General features: G+C 36.3%; 1 long non-coding RNA gene across 1 annotated transcript; it reads right to left on the bottom strand.

Moving 5' to 3' along the window:
- Nucleotides 1-8,259: 8,259 nt before the first annotated feature.
- Nucleotides 8,260-13,383, bottom strand: LOC148928675 (uncharacterized). The gene is made up of 5 exons (XR_016128790.1): nucleotides 13,030-13,383; nucleotides 12,416-12,942; nucleotides 12,011-12,097; nucleotides 11,828-11,900; nucleotides 8,260-8,482 (listed from the first exon to the last, which is right to left on the bottom strand). It is a non-coding gene; the product is annotated as an uncharacterized LOC148928675 (long non-coding RNA).
- Between the last annotated feature and the right edge of the window lie 1,159 nt (nucleotides 13,384-14,542).

Below are 14,542 nucleotides of genomic sequence, written 5' to 3'. Positions count from 1 at the left end.
AGAACATCGTAGCCTCAACTTGGTGTTGGCGAAAGAAAAAATCATTGAGCTACAAAGAATTTCACTTCTGCAAGAGCGAACTGGCGAAATGAAGAGGTGAACAAAATTTCAAGTAGAATATTCCATCATTTGAATAAATCAGGTCTGGAGATGTGATCATACTAAAGGTCATAACTGCAAACAACTTTAGGATCAAAGTTCAGTGACGGAGGCTCGTAAATTCAAATATCGTCCTTGTGAATGACGAATTAAAGAAGACCACTCAATCCAGATGTCCAAAGTTACAAGAGCAAACACCAAATTTTCAAGCCAGGTGAGTCATGACTCGTTATAGGAAAAGAAATAATGGATATCACTTGCAAGTTGTGAATCAACCAAGGCGTTTAAATAGACAATGGCTCACGGTCATTCAAAACGTCCCGAAAAGAACTTAGGATCCAAGTAAGTACTGTTGATTTAAAAATCGGCCATTCAAGCTACGAAGGTCGCACTCTCTCGCACATTTTTCGCGAGCATGAACATGGTAGCATCGTTCTATGAAACCATGGATTCCAAATTGAGATTCATCGTATTATCGAAATTAATAACTATTTTTGATGGTCGCATCTTCAAAGTCTTCTTCTTGCCATGCCACATGGTCATTTTTGATTGCCATTATACACGCGATCTTAATGTGTCATAAACGTCGTCGTATTTGTGTCGCATTGCCACTTTGGCAGGGTATGCGAGACTGCATAGTTTTATTAGCTCTTAGGTATGATCTCACCCTTGTAAGGATACACCAAGTTCAACATATATATTTTCGTTGGTTTTGTCACTCGGGAAAGTGATATTGCAGTTGTCATCTTGCAACTGAGTTCTAGCACGTTCAGTCTGGCCTACTTCTTAGGCACTCTATAATCTCAAGCATAGCTTGAAGTCTCACACTTCAACGTATATTCGATCATTACCTAACTCAAGCTCCATATGGCTTCTACGTTCGCAACAGAGTTCACAAATTTCACATTTCACTCTCGTAGTGATTCTATACGATACCTTGTACTTCATTGGTCATAGGTTATCACCACATGAAACTTCATTCATATATTGCACAATCAAACATGTTTGTCATATAACCCATTTGGTGTTTCATAACAAGCGTCGTAAATCGATATATGTGAATAGCAACACTTAGTCAATCAATCATTCATGGAATCGCATTTCATAAATCATGTAGTTCATGCGCATGTACATCACAATCACAGCTCACAACCACACGCGTATCATGCTTTTCCTTTCACAGTTTCATAGTCATGAAATTTCAATCACATAGGCATAAAGTTTTGTCGTTCATGGAAGCAACGTGTATTTCCTTCAAGTTAATTCTTTAGTTTCGCAAAAGTGATAACAAATCTCAACATCAACCAATACAAGTTCACAATCATACTTCAATATCCATCACATTCAACGCCTTCATGCCTCATTGCTAAAAACAATTTGTATATTCTCATAATGTCTCCCAATTCGTATCTTCACAACATTTTCCAAAAGCCATAGTATTTACTTCACATTTCCCATAGGTGTTGTTTCACATACAATCAAGAAATCACAGTCATATAGGATTTCATTCATCCAAGCACAAAGAAGTCTAACACGTATTCGCCGATTTTCTTTATCGAGTAAAATACAAGTTCACTTGCACAACATCATTCATCATTCTTGGCATAATCGCACTTAGCAATTTCATATCCATGCATATACATCATTTCACACTCCCAAGCAATATTTTTTTTTTTCAAAGACGTCATATTAACTTCGATTACCATTGAAATATTTTCATTTTCACCAGAGTAATATTCCCATCGCAATTTCCAACATCTCACAATTCAAATCAATACTCATAGATATCGTTCATCACGAAAATCACAAATCATATAGAATCTCATTTATTCGATTCGTAGCGATCTTAGTCGCAAATCACTTGCATAACAACATTCATCTTTTATTTTGCATAATCATAATCCGCAAATTTCAATTGCATGCATGATCATCATTTTATACTCCATCACAAATTTCCAAATATCACAACAACTCCCATTCGCTTCAACTTCCAATATTTCATAATTCAAATCAATATTCAAGAGATACCTGTTACCTCATTCATCGTGGTTGAGCGGAGACGAGTTGCGGTGTTGAGCCTTCGACGATTATCCATTAATCAATTTACACAAATTTCAGATTTTTAATTCAACAAGACTCTTGGGTCCAGAGCGGAAAGAACGATTGCTCTGATACCAACTGTAACGACCCGCCCATCTAGGGTATAATAAATGCGGCGATCGTTAACTAGGCGGACTTGAATGCATCAAAGATCATGGGCTAGGGTTCCATTTTAAAAGGGATTTAGCCAAAACATTTAATGAACAATTGAGTAGAAGAAGAAATAATGCCTTAGCATTGAAATCCAAAAAGACTATCACAATAAATGCTCCAAAATAGCAAAGGTTCCAAAATAGACTCATCTGTTTCATGTTCAAAAATATTCCCACGTACTAAAAGAGTTTATACCCAACCAAAGATCACAAGTTTTCATAATATAGCGGAAGCGATCAAGAGAGAAGTGAGGCTATGTATGGAGACACAACGACACTTTAAGTACCAACAGCTCATCTTATTATTTCCTACTCAACACCGCCGCCCGCTCGTCACAACTCAACCTGCACATAGGGAAAACACATGCAGGGCTGAGTACTATAAACATACTCAGTGGACTCATGCCGAAAACAGTTTTATCACAAATATAGTTATCATGCCATTTTCAAGTGTCCATCGGGGTTTTAACTTTAGAAAGACCCGAGGCACCAAAATATATTCTTTCTCAAATATCACGGTCGCGCAACCATTTTTCTCATCGACGTTTACCATATCCTCATTCTACATGACAAGGACTGCGGCCGCAATCCAGGTCACTAGACCGGCCGACCCGTACGCCAGCACTCGGTCTAACATTGGTGTACACTAACCCAAGTAGAGTTTGCGGCTCTACAAGGATCCGAATTCGATTATAACAATAGTGGCATAGCCACGAGGGATAGGCACGACAAAACAAATCAAGGCATGATAACACATCTTTCATTCTCATCAATATCATTTTAGGACAATGTCCTTATTTTAAAAGAAAGCCCACCTCGTCGGCTTATCTCGCAAGTATTCTCTTCTCCTCGTTTATCACGCTGAGAGCGCGAAGTATCACCTTTAAATTAGGCGTATCACAAATCAGATTCAATCATTGATTTCAAATCATGCATGTCTCCCATATTTCCCTTTTTCCCATCGATTATTTTCAAAATCATCAATCAAAATCAAAGTATGCTTAGCATATCATTTTTATTCAAATAACAACTCCAATTTCACCATTAAATCGTGTCACGCATGAGGTTCCACACACACAACACACGCACACGAACATCACACTTGTGCACGCCGACCGAGGCGTGCACACACACACACACGGTCTCGCACACACAAACTCACACACATGTATCCCAAAATTCACCGATTAATTTCCCCTTCACTCAATCTATATGCATGTGGAAACAAGAATACCGATTAATCGGTAGGAGAAGAGGAGATCAATAATTAAAGTACCTTTTCCAAAAGAACAAACGGTAGAAACAAGGAATTAGTCTTGATTCTTCAATAATCTCTTGAATTTCACTTGAATTCTTCACAATTGATGAAGAAATCTTGAAGAAAACTTGAAGAAAACTTGGAGAGAGTGGAGGAGTAATTTTCGAAAATAATGGGGAGAGTGGGCGCCGGTTTCTTGATCTCTAGGGTTTAGGATCTCTCCTATTTATAGAGTGCCAAAATAATATCCCAATAATTAATTAAATAAAAGATTTGGGAGAGATATTGGGGAAGTGGCGTTGAATTGGTTGAGAAGAATGAGGATTTCGAAAATTATAGGCTATTTATTTAACCTATAATTAAATTCAGATATTTTACGGAGTAGAATAATATATCACGGAGCAAGAATAATTATTTAAACTCCCCAAATAATAGGAAAAGTGGCGTGTATTTTTGACTTCTTCAAAGGGATTCAAAATCAAATCCTAATTTAATTAGGATATGGCAATATCTTCTTAGATTTGGCAAGATATGCTAGGATATTTTAGCATATTTATATTTATTCATGGAATAGAATAAATAAGGGATAAAAATAATCCCTTCCTCCACAAAATAGGAGATCTCGAAAATCTCCTAGAAATATTAGGGGTTTCGAAAATTCCACCAACAAATAAGGAATAATCGGACTTTGGATTAAATTCGGATAATTATCCCAAGCAATAAATTAAATCCAAGAAAAATATTATTTCTTCTCCAATAATCATGATGGCCGAAAATTCCACATGGTTTAAGAAATGCTCCTATTATTTTTCTCACTCATCCCTTAGCAAAATAAATAATAATTCCCCCACAATTATATTTCTCCGCATCAAATATTCACATATTCAGATCAATCATCTCTTCACTTCCACTCCCTTTTCTCAGTGTATTGACCTTTCAACGGCCACATCATTTTTTCCACATCTTTGACTATTCAATAGCCACGTCAACATTTCGACAAGTTGACTATTCAACTCAATCTCAATTCCCATACGCAATTAGGTCACAAAGACACTATGCAATTAATTACTCATCAAATAATTCACATATCATAGCATTTAAGGCATTTAATGCAAAAATTTTATAACCCGAAAATTAGGGTTTGAAAAAGTGGGGCGTTACAATTTCATTTCTCTAATTTTTTTTTTTAACAATTTTACATTAAAATTCAATATGGATCACTATGAAATTATCTTTCATGGGTGGATGGAGTATATTATATTAATTTGTTTATTAAAATATGTATATCTATAAAGTAAATTTCAATTGAGCGCCAAATTAACAATTTATGATGTGCTATATTTGCCTTTTAGTTGACTAATGAATTTTCGCACATAACAAAATCAAACATGACATAGCCCAATCTTAACTTCTCTATGTTTTTCAATCTCGTTCAAATAAATACTAATTACACAAATTTTTATGAAATGCAGCTTGAGCAATTCGTTAATAATTAGACTTGTTTATAGTTTTGACTAGCAATAAAAAATAGAAATTCAAGTAGCTATATATTGAGTAGGAGATTAACTATACTTGAAGAAGCAATGTCTCACCTTTTTTGTATGGGAATGGAATTCATATGCATGTCACATGGCTGTGCACATGGTCGATATATATTCCACAATTAATTCTAACAATTCTAAGTTTTGACTATCAATTAATGGGTCAGCTGCATCGATGCCAATTTTCATTTATAACGACGCATCGAATTCGGAGAGAGCTATTTCGAATGTACCCAATCATTCATTAACCTATTCCTCGATTCTATATGAACATTTATTAAACTTTTGGTCCTTTGACTCCACAATAAACGTTTAGTTTGTGGGGTGATTTATTATTGGAAATTCATATTTTCACTAGCTATGTTTGGATTTTGTGCACGGAAATATTTCAAGTAACTATAACAAGCTTATAAAAAGGTGTGGCCCATATGTCATCATCTCATAAAAAATACTAGCTCCCTCCGACCCATAACAAGAATGTCACACTTGTGGGACGACACGGGATTTTATGAGGTTTTGTTTTGTGTGTTAAATGGAAAGAGAAAATATAATTTTTATATTTATGTGAGAAAGAGTTTTTCAAAAATAAAAATATGACCTCTTTTGTAACAAATTAAAAAGGAAAGTGTAACATCTATTATGGGATGGAAGGAATTGAAATGCTTATTAATGGACGTTGATGCATTTTGTGGTTTACTAGTTTTGAATTTAATTGTGTGAGTATGTACTAAAAAAGGCATGCAGTTTATGTGAAAAAAATGGTACTACTGTGAAAACATTTGGGTCTTCATTTGGACTCATTTGTGTTCTAGCAATGTGATGGGCTTCCAGTGGCCCATTTTGAAATTATAATACATCAGCAATCAAGGAAATTCTATTTAGGATGATTCTAAATTTCTAACAGTCCACTTACATTTTCATAGGATTTTGGTTATTTTTCTGCTCGTCACTATTTTGTTAAAATACTTTAAACCCCCAATTTAACACCCTTTTAATCTAGGTACGAAATTATTAGTATAAGGAAACTTTAGAGATTGCATTTATTATCCATCTACTATAAGCAAAGCGCACAAGATAGAGATAATGAAATAGAACTAAGGTACTAGTATTAAATTTCTAAGCTAATTTACAGCGAGATGAAAACCAATACTCCTACTTAGTTAATTCTATGCTGGATTAAAGATGCACTAATAGTTAGTGTTATCCATACAATATATAAAAAAAAGGGAGTTTTGGGGTAATTAAGGATATTTTCTTTTTAAAATAGACACCCCATTTACTGAAAACTTTCCAACTCCTCCATAACCCCCATAACCGCTTCTTCTTATACTCTCATTTTCATCATTACTTTCATCTCCTTCTCTTCATTTGCGTGGAAACAAAGTTGAAGTTGGAACAATTTGGAGAAAACAAAAAATCAAGTTAGAGTGGGAATTGAGTGATGATGGAGAGTGAAGCACTTCTGCACCGCGCTCTTGGCAGATGGATCACCTTCCCTTTCATCACATGTTCTTTTTCATGTCTCTTTTAATTCTTAAACCATTTTTACAAGTATTGAATTAATGTTTAATTTTGTTGTGGTGAAACAACAACAATGGGTTGTTTGACATTTTCATCGGGATTATACGCCAACCTTTTTACATTCCTGAGAGATGAGTTCCATTTTGAAGACACTGATGCTGCTAAAATCACCAAATATGTCAATGGAAGCATCACTTTCATTCCTATCTTCGCTGCAATCATTGCTGATTCATTTGCTGGCTGTTTTTCCTATTTACCTTATAGAACTCAAGCATACCATTTTTGCTCTTACCATAGAAGGAAAACTTGACACCATCACGCCATAGAATCATTCCACACCATGTTCAGTGAGCTCGAAGCTTCCTCAATTTCTTTGGTTGTCAGTCCATTACTATGTTTCTTTTTTAGATTGATGTTACCACTATTTTCTTTCTATTTGTTTTTAATAATTATAATTTTTTTAATAGTAATGATTAGATTTTTAGTAAATCTATGTTACTTTAAAGTTGATCCTAGATTTTTATCTTCCTACTCCATGATTTAATGTTTAAACATTATATTATGTGATTTGTTTCAAATTTATTATGCTTCAATGTTGATTTGTAAAGATTTTTTATTTTCATATAATTGAAATTGTTACTTTGTTCATCGTTAATATTGATTCTAATTTTGTTCAATTAATTTAAAATTGAAAATTAATATTTAAAAAATACTATTAATCTGTGCATAGCACAGACGTGATAAAAATAAAATAAAATAAAATGAATCTATTCCATTACACCTGTGCGATGCACAGATTAAAATATTTTTAATCAAAATCAATTAAAAAAAATTAGGAATAATATCATTATATAAAAATTGTAAATAATTCATGTGTATTCCATAATACAATGAACATTACATGTACAAAGTAAATCATGAATAATAAAGAATCCTTCGAGTGGATTCTAACTCCAACAAAATAACTAAATTATGGAAAATGATAAAGATATCATAATTACATAAATCATACCACAACTTATCCTGTGTTACAGATTAATATATTTTTAAAATATTAATTTTTAATTTTAAATTAATTAAACAAATTAAAATCAATATTAACAATGAACAATATGAATAACAATTTAGTTATATGAGAGTAAAAAATTTATACAAATCAAAAGCATAATAAATTTGAAACAAATTAAATAATATAATGTTTAAACAATAAATTATGGAGTAGGAATATAAAAATCTATCACAATAAAAAATTAAATAGATAATTACTCATCTTCATCATCACCATCGTAATAATTCCAGTCAGATTGATTTAATATGAGAGCAAATAAGGTATAGAAGACCTAATGTAGAGACATTCATAATACAAAATGAATGTCTTAAATAACATAGGGTAAACTATGTAGAGAAGATCAATTTGTAGAGCATATATTGCTTAGAGACATTCATTTTGAGAGGGTAAACTCATACAATATGGACATGCATTGTCCTGATAACTTAAATACATAGGGTAAACACATCTATATCTATACTCATACGTAGGGAGACTTGTTTGGAAAATTTATAGAACTGCCACTGGGTCCCATGCATCTTGAGTTAAATTTTATTATCTTATTGTAAAATGCAGTTTGTTTAATATAGATGTTATGTCTGATTAGTTGATATGGAACGAGAATTTAAGTGTATAGCAGCAGCTTGCAACCTGCCGCCTATACATGTTAGCTTTGCATAGGCTTTATAAAAAATATTCTATTCTATTTATTCAATTCTTCCAAAGCTGTCTGATTCACTCCAGTTTCCAATGCATTTTGTCTCTGAAAAAGAAATATTTCATATGTTAAATGCATATTTAAAACCTTTCATGAAAATAAGTATTTAAAACATTTCATAAATATCTGCCACAAAAATAAGTATTCCAAGTCCCCATAACGGTAGCGTATAAACTTAATATGTTTCATAAGAGATTAATTGATAACATACATATTAATTATTACATGGGCATAATTCTAAAACTAATCGAACTGTCAATTTCTGAAAATCAAGATTACTAACACTGTTTTGAACTGGCAATCATATATTCTGCATTTTTCTTTTATGAAATCATAACTTAAAACGAAAACAAATTACATACACACTTTTACAATCTTTCTATTTCATAAAAAAAAAGCTATTGACAAAGTATGATACTGTATGGATGCAATTTTTGGAGGGGTGCTATGCTTAAATTTTATTTTTTTTGCAGAAAGTATCGAGTCTTAGGAAGCATAAAACCCTAATAGCATATATAACATATACTCACACTATATGCTATTAGAGCACTCCCAATGGAGTTCCCTTATTTCTCCCTTATTTCTCCCTAACTCCTGCCACATCAGCGCCACATCAGCATCACATTTTATCCCCAGTTTTTAGCCAACCCCTACAATGGTTTCTCCCTTATTTCTCCCTTATTTCTCCCTAACTCAACATTTCATTTTTACATCATCACTAATTTAATTGTTTTATTTTTATATATAATAAAGCTAGCTTATTTAATTTATAAAGATAAATCAAATAAATAGTAATAAAGTTCGTTGTATTAAACACGGGTACACATTACAACGAAGAAAATTAAAAAAAAAAAAAGTACACGAATGGAAATAAAAAATCAAAAAAAAAATTCAAAGAAAAAAAAATTCAAGGGCGGTGGGCGCGGTTTCTATTTGCCCACAATTCTTCGATGATATCGTGTTGTAGTGCTTGATGGGCCTCCTTCTGGTGTATGTCCATGAACGCCTGGAACCGTTCATGTTCGTTGTGCGGTACACCCTGGCGGGCGGACTCGGTTGAGACACCGTGACTCGATGATGCAACACTTGGGTCGTTGGTGACGTCGAGGACGCCTTCGTGTTCATCTTCGATGATCATGTTATGCATGATGATGCACGCATACATGATATCGGCAATATCCCCCTGGTAGAAAAAGCGCGTCGGACCCTTTACCAGTGCAAATCGCGATTGGAGCACCCCAAATGCCCTCTCCACATCCTTGCGCGCAGACTCTTGCGCTCGGGCAAAATACCTTCTTCTATCTCCGAGTGGGCATCTGATCGTCTTCAGAAACACGGGCCATTGCGGATAGATGCCGTCAGCCAGGTAGTACCCCATGTTATGCACATTGCCATTGGCCGTGAATTCGATGGAGGGGCCTAATCCGTTGATCCGCTCGTTGAAAAGGGGCGAGGAATTGAGAACATTTAGGTCGTTGTTCGACCCGGCTATACCAAAATAAGCATGCCAAATCCAAAGCCGTTGGTCGGCAACGGCTTCAAGAATGATGGTGGGATGCGTACCTTTGTAGCCGGTAGTAAACTGGCCTCGCCACGCGGTTGGGCAGTTCTTCCACTGCCAGTGCATACAGTCGATGCTGCCGAGCATCCCCGGAAAGCCGTGGGTCCTCCAGTGCCAATCCAGTAGGAACTGGCAGTCAGCTGCGTCCGGCGAGCGAAGGTAGTGCTCCCCAAATATCTCTCGCACGCCCTGACAGAAATTCTTCAGGCACTCGTTGCCAGTCGTCTCGCCGCATTGCAGATACTCATCGAACATGTCGGCGGACCCTCCATATGCCAACTGCCGGATGGCAACAGTGCATTTCTGTAGGGGCGATAGTCCGGGCTTCCCTGCTGCGTCTCGCTGGAGCCGGAACTCGGGGTAACGCGCGGACAACGCATTAACAATGCGCAGGAAGAGGGAGCGGCGCATTCTGAACCGGCGACGAAATACATCTGCCGGATAACGTGGTTCCTCCGCGAAATAATCGGCGAACAGCCGATCGTGCGCACCAGTGTGGTTGCGAGGGATGTATCGGCGCCGCCGGCGGATTGGCCGTTGGGGGGGTGGCTGCTGCATTCGAGCGATCTCGCTTTGTATGCAGCGGGAGATATAGTTGTTGATTGGGTTGTTGGCGAAACCCGCTACATCCCATCCGGTGGGAGCGGGAGGTACCTCTTCTTCGGAAGAAGAATGTGATATTTCCTCGTCGGACTGAGCACGAGACGATGAATCAGAACTCATTTAATAAAGATGGAGAGAAAAAAGATTGAAAATTTGTGTGAATGAAGTTTGTGGGTGATGAATGGAGGAAGAGGATGAAATATTTATAGGGGTGGGATAAAATAGCCGTTCGGCCAAAAAAAAAAAAAAAAATTTTAAAAATCGCCGATTATCGCCGAGCGTCGCCCACAGTGGCCGGCGATCGCTCGGCGATAATCCGGCGATAAATCGCCACTCGGCGAAGCAACGGTAACATTATCGCCGAATTATCGCCGACTTCGCCACAATGGCCGGCGATAATTCGGCGATAATCGGCGATTTATCGCCGAGAATTCGCCACCTCCATTGGGAGTGCTCTTAGGGTTCTGTTTTAAACAAAGTATATCCAATTATAGAAAAAGTTGAGCATATTATATTTGAAGAATTAGTGAATGAAGTTTTAATAGTAGTACCTTTTTATCTTCTTTTGTCCTACTTCCTGAACCAGCCTAGGCTATAATGGACTACTACAAAGAAGGCGGCTGCTACTATCTTTTTAGGCAATGCTAGCCCTATTTATAAAATGCAATGTTTTTGTAATTGACATGTGGCAGCTACTCCTTAATCTATTGTTTGGTGAATCTTTTTATACGTTTGTTTATTTGTTATGAACGTTAAATATTAGTAGTACTATGATTTTAAGGCCTTATTTACTCAGTTTATTGACATGTATACTAAGATTTACTTAACCTAATAAATTGATCATTTATACTTGACTAATCGTAATATTATGTTTGCAGGTGGTTATAATAAATTCTATTTATTAAATGCAATGGGTTTCAGGATTAACAGGCTATACCAAACTCTACTTATTTTAAGATTTACTAAACCTAATTATATAATATACATATTTAATATTTTTCAGGGATGATAATTCTGATACTTTTTTATTGTTTTATTTGGAAGGTCCTTTCTATGATTATGTTTTTAACTTTTTATGGGGAAAATGCATACTTTTGGATTACACTACAGGCCCATCTTTTATCACGTAAGCTCACGTTTTTTTCTCTATAAAACCTACTCCATTCTTCCAAAATTACTATCAACTGAAACAAGCAACCGAATATTAGGTAGTTCAGTTTTTTTACCTCCACATTCTTTCTTCCCAAATTAGTTCTCTTTTAATCTGCATTCCATATCTTTAGTTGCTTCCTTTCAAATCTGCAATATTCAAGCAGTAGCATAATAGAATATTTATCTATTTTCATTGCCAACATTCATATAAACTCAATCGTGCAACTGAATATTGATCTTAGCTTCAGATTCTTTACCTTACTGTTTTATGCTTTCTGAAAAACTCTCTTGATCATCTGCAGTGGATGTTTTTCATTCTATGTTTTTAAATTTTCTTCTCAAACCTGCAAGATACAAGAAAAGTTAACTGCAGGTAACATATTTGCCATTTGTGTTTGTTTTCTACATGTTTCAGCTTAGTGATCCTCATCAGCAGCTAGAGGTGTTTGCCAATTTCTAAAATAAGTGGTTGAAGTAGTTAGTTTCACACCAAGGAGAAGGTTGCAATAAGAACATCTGCAGGTAGCTTTATCATTTTCCTACTCATTACCAACTACTAATATCTTTACTGAATATCAATTCCAGAAAATATTGCGAGTACAAATCAGGTAAACACGTCACTAAAATACGAAAAAATCATTATGCAAGGTCTACTGTCTTACAGTTTTGTCATGGAAACAATTCCTTGAAGGGCACAAGAAACTACCACCAAGGATAGGGAGAAGAGCACATAGCAAACCAACAGAACAGTCCTGTCAAAAACGGGTCTTTATTTATTAACTGTAGTTGATCATATATAGATATAAAGCTTGCAGTATAGTATAATCTCCTTTCACAGCATCTATAGAATGTATACACTAGAAAAAGCATTTGAATCATGTAAATTGTCATAAAACCTTTAATTTCTAACAGACAGCAAGTCCTATACAGATTCTGAAATTCTATAAAATGCTCTTTTATACAATTGTGTTGCATCAAAATGAAATCTCAGAGTGATATAAAATTTTTCTATATATCAACAACATTCCAACATGTAATTGCTCAAAATACTGATGAAACGAACTTAGTGTGAGAAACTTATCTGAATAGCCATGTAATTACATGGTTTTTCGAATTTTTTGGGTCTTTTTTCCCAATATTTTCAATCAATTTATTGAATCATAGAAAGTCTTCTACTACTTCTCCGAATCTGAAAAAAATACCAAAATGAAAAGAGTCGGAATAGATCTATTGTTCGACATTTTTAAATATTCAATGGATTTTCTCACGAATATACCTTTAACCGAAACCGATTTCAATGTAATTGCTGAAATATCAATGGATTTTTGCTGTATTGAAACGGATTTTACACCACTCTCCGTCGTCTTCGTTAAACCGATGATGGAGGCCTCGATAAGCTTTCGGCGAATAGAATTTAGTCGGGCATCTAAATCGGCGAATTTGTAGGTTTTGAGATTGTTTTGGTAGTCCTTTAGGTTCAAATCTTTGGATTAACAGTGGTAAGGAGTTGGTAAGGAGTTGTATGGTGTGCTGGTGTCGTCTCCGGCGGCGATTCGGTGGTAGACGACGGATTTTCCGGCTAATTATAATGGAGAAAGTTTAGGGTTTGCGCTGACAAGGAGAGAGGAGATAGAGGAGTGAATGGCTTAGGGCATCCACAATGGTGGCCCTCTTGGGCATGCCCAAGCCACCATTTCTTGGGCATGCCCAACAAACTTGGCCCTCGCCCTCAAAACTTGGCCACCACAATGGTGGCCCTCCGGGCCACCAATTAAAATTATTTTCTTAACTTTTTTGATATATTTTAATTTAGCTAGAATAAAAATTATTTGCATATAATCATAGAAATAATTAAACTAAACAAAATTATAACAAACTTTTCGTTGTATTATAATAAATGGGAAAATTACACAACGAAAATTTTCGATACAACACGAACAATAAAGAGAACCCCTATCACGCTGCGCCCCCTCCTCTACGGTTCCAGACCTCTTCAACCAAATCAGCCTGCAGTGTTGAATGTGATATTTCACTCCGCATATTGGTGAAGCGCTGAATCAAGTATTCATTACTGCGTGGTACACCCATCTGCAGAGGAGGGGTTGCAATACCGTGACTTGTGCTAGCACCATCTTCCGGTGCCCAACACTCTGCACTAAAGCCTTCGTCTTCTATTATCATATTGTGCAGTATGATACACGCAGTCATGATGTCCGCGACATCATCTTCGTGCCATTGTCGAACCGGACACCGTAAAATGGCCCATCGCGATTGGAGGACTCCGAAAGCCCGCTCAACATCCTTCCTAGCACCCTCTTGTTTTTTTGCAAAATAGGTCTGCTTCGGCCCAACAGGTTGTCGGATCGTCTTGACAAACACGGGCCAGCGTGGGTATATTCCATCGGTCAAATAGTATGCCCTGTTGTACTGCGTGCCATTGGCCACGAAGCTGATCTGCGGACCCTCACCCCGGGACTCGTCATTGAAGAGATGCGATGATTGTAGAACGTTGATGTCGTTGTTCGACCCAGCGACACCAAAATACGCATGCCAGATTCGCAAGCGGTAGTCAGCAACGGCTTCAAGAATCATCGTGGGATGTCGCCCTTTGAAACCAGAAGTGAACTGCCCCTTCCAAGTCACCGGGCAGTTCTTCCACTCCCAGTGCATGCAATCGATGCTGCCCATCATGCCCGGAAAATGATGCACTGTCCCGTGCATATTTATCAGTCTCTGGCATTCCTCGGCCGTCGGTTTCCGTAGGTACTCCCCTTTGAAGAGTTCTTTGA

This window comes from Salvia hispanica, chromosome 4, assembly GCF_029641045.1.
Source record: "Salvia hispanica isolate PSC_SH4W2 chromosome 4, Shi_PSC_v1, whole genome shotgun sequence".
Lineage (NCBI taxonomy): Eukaryota > Viridiplantae > Streptophyta > Magnoliopsida > Lamiales > Lamiaceae > Salvia > Salvia hispanica.
The sequence above is the reverse complement of the archived record's forward strand: the minus strand, read 5'-3'. Positions and strand labels throughout refer to the sequence as shown.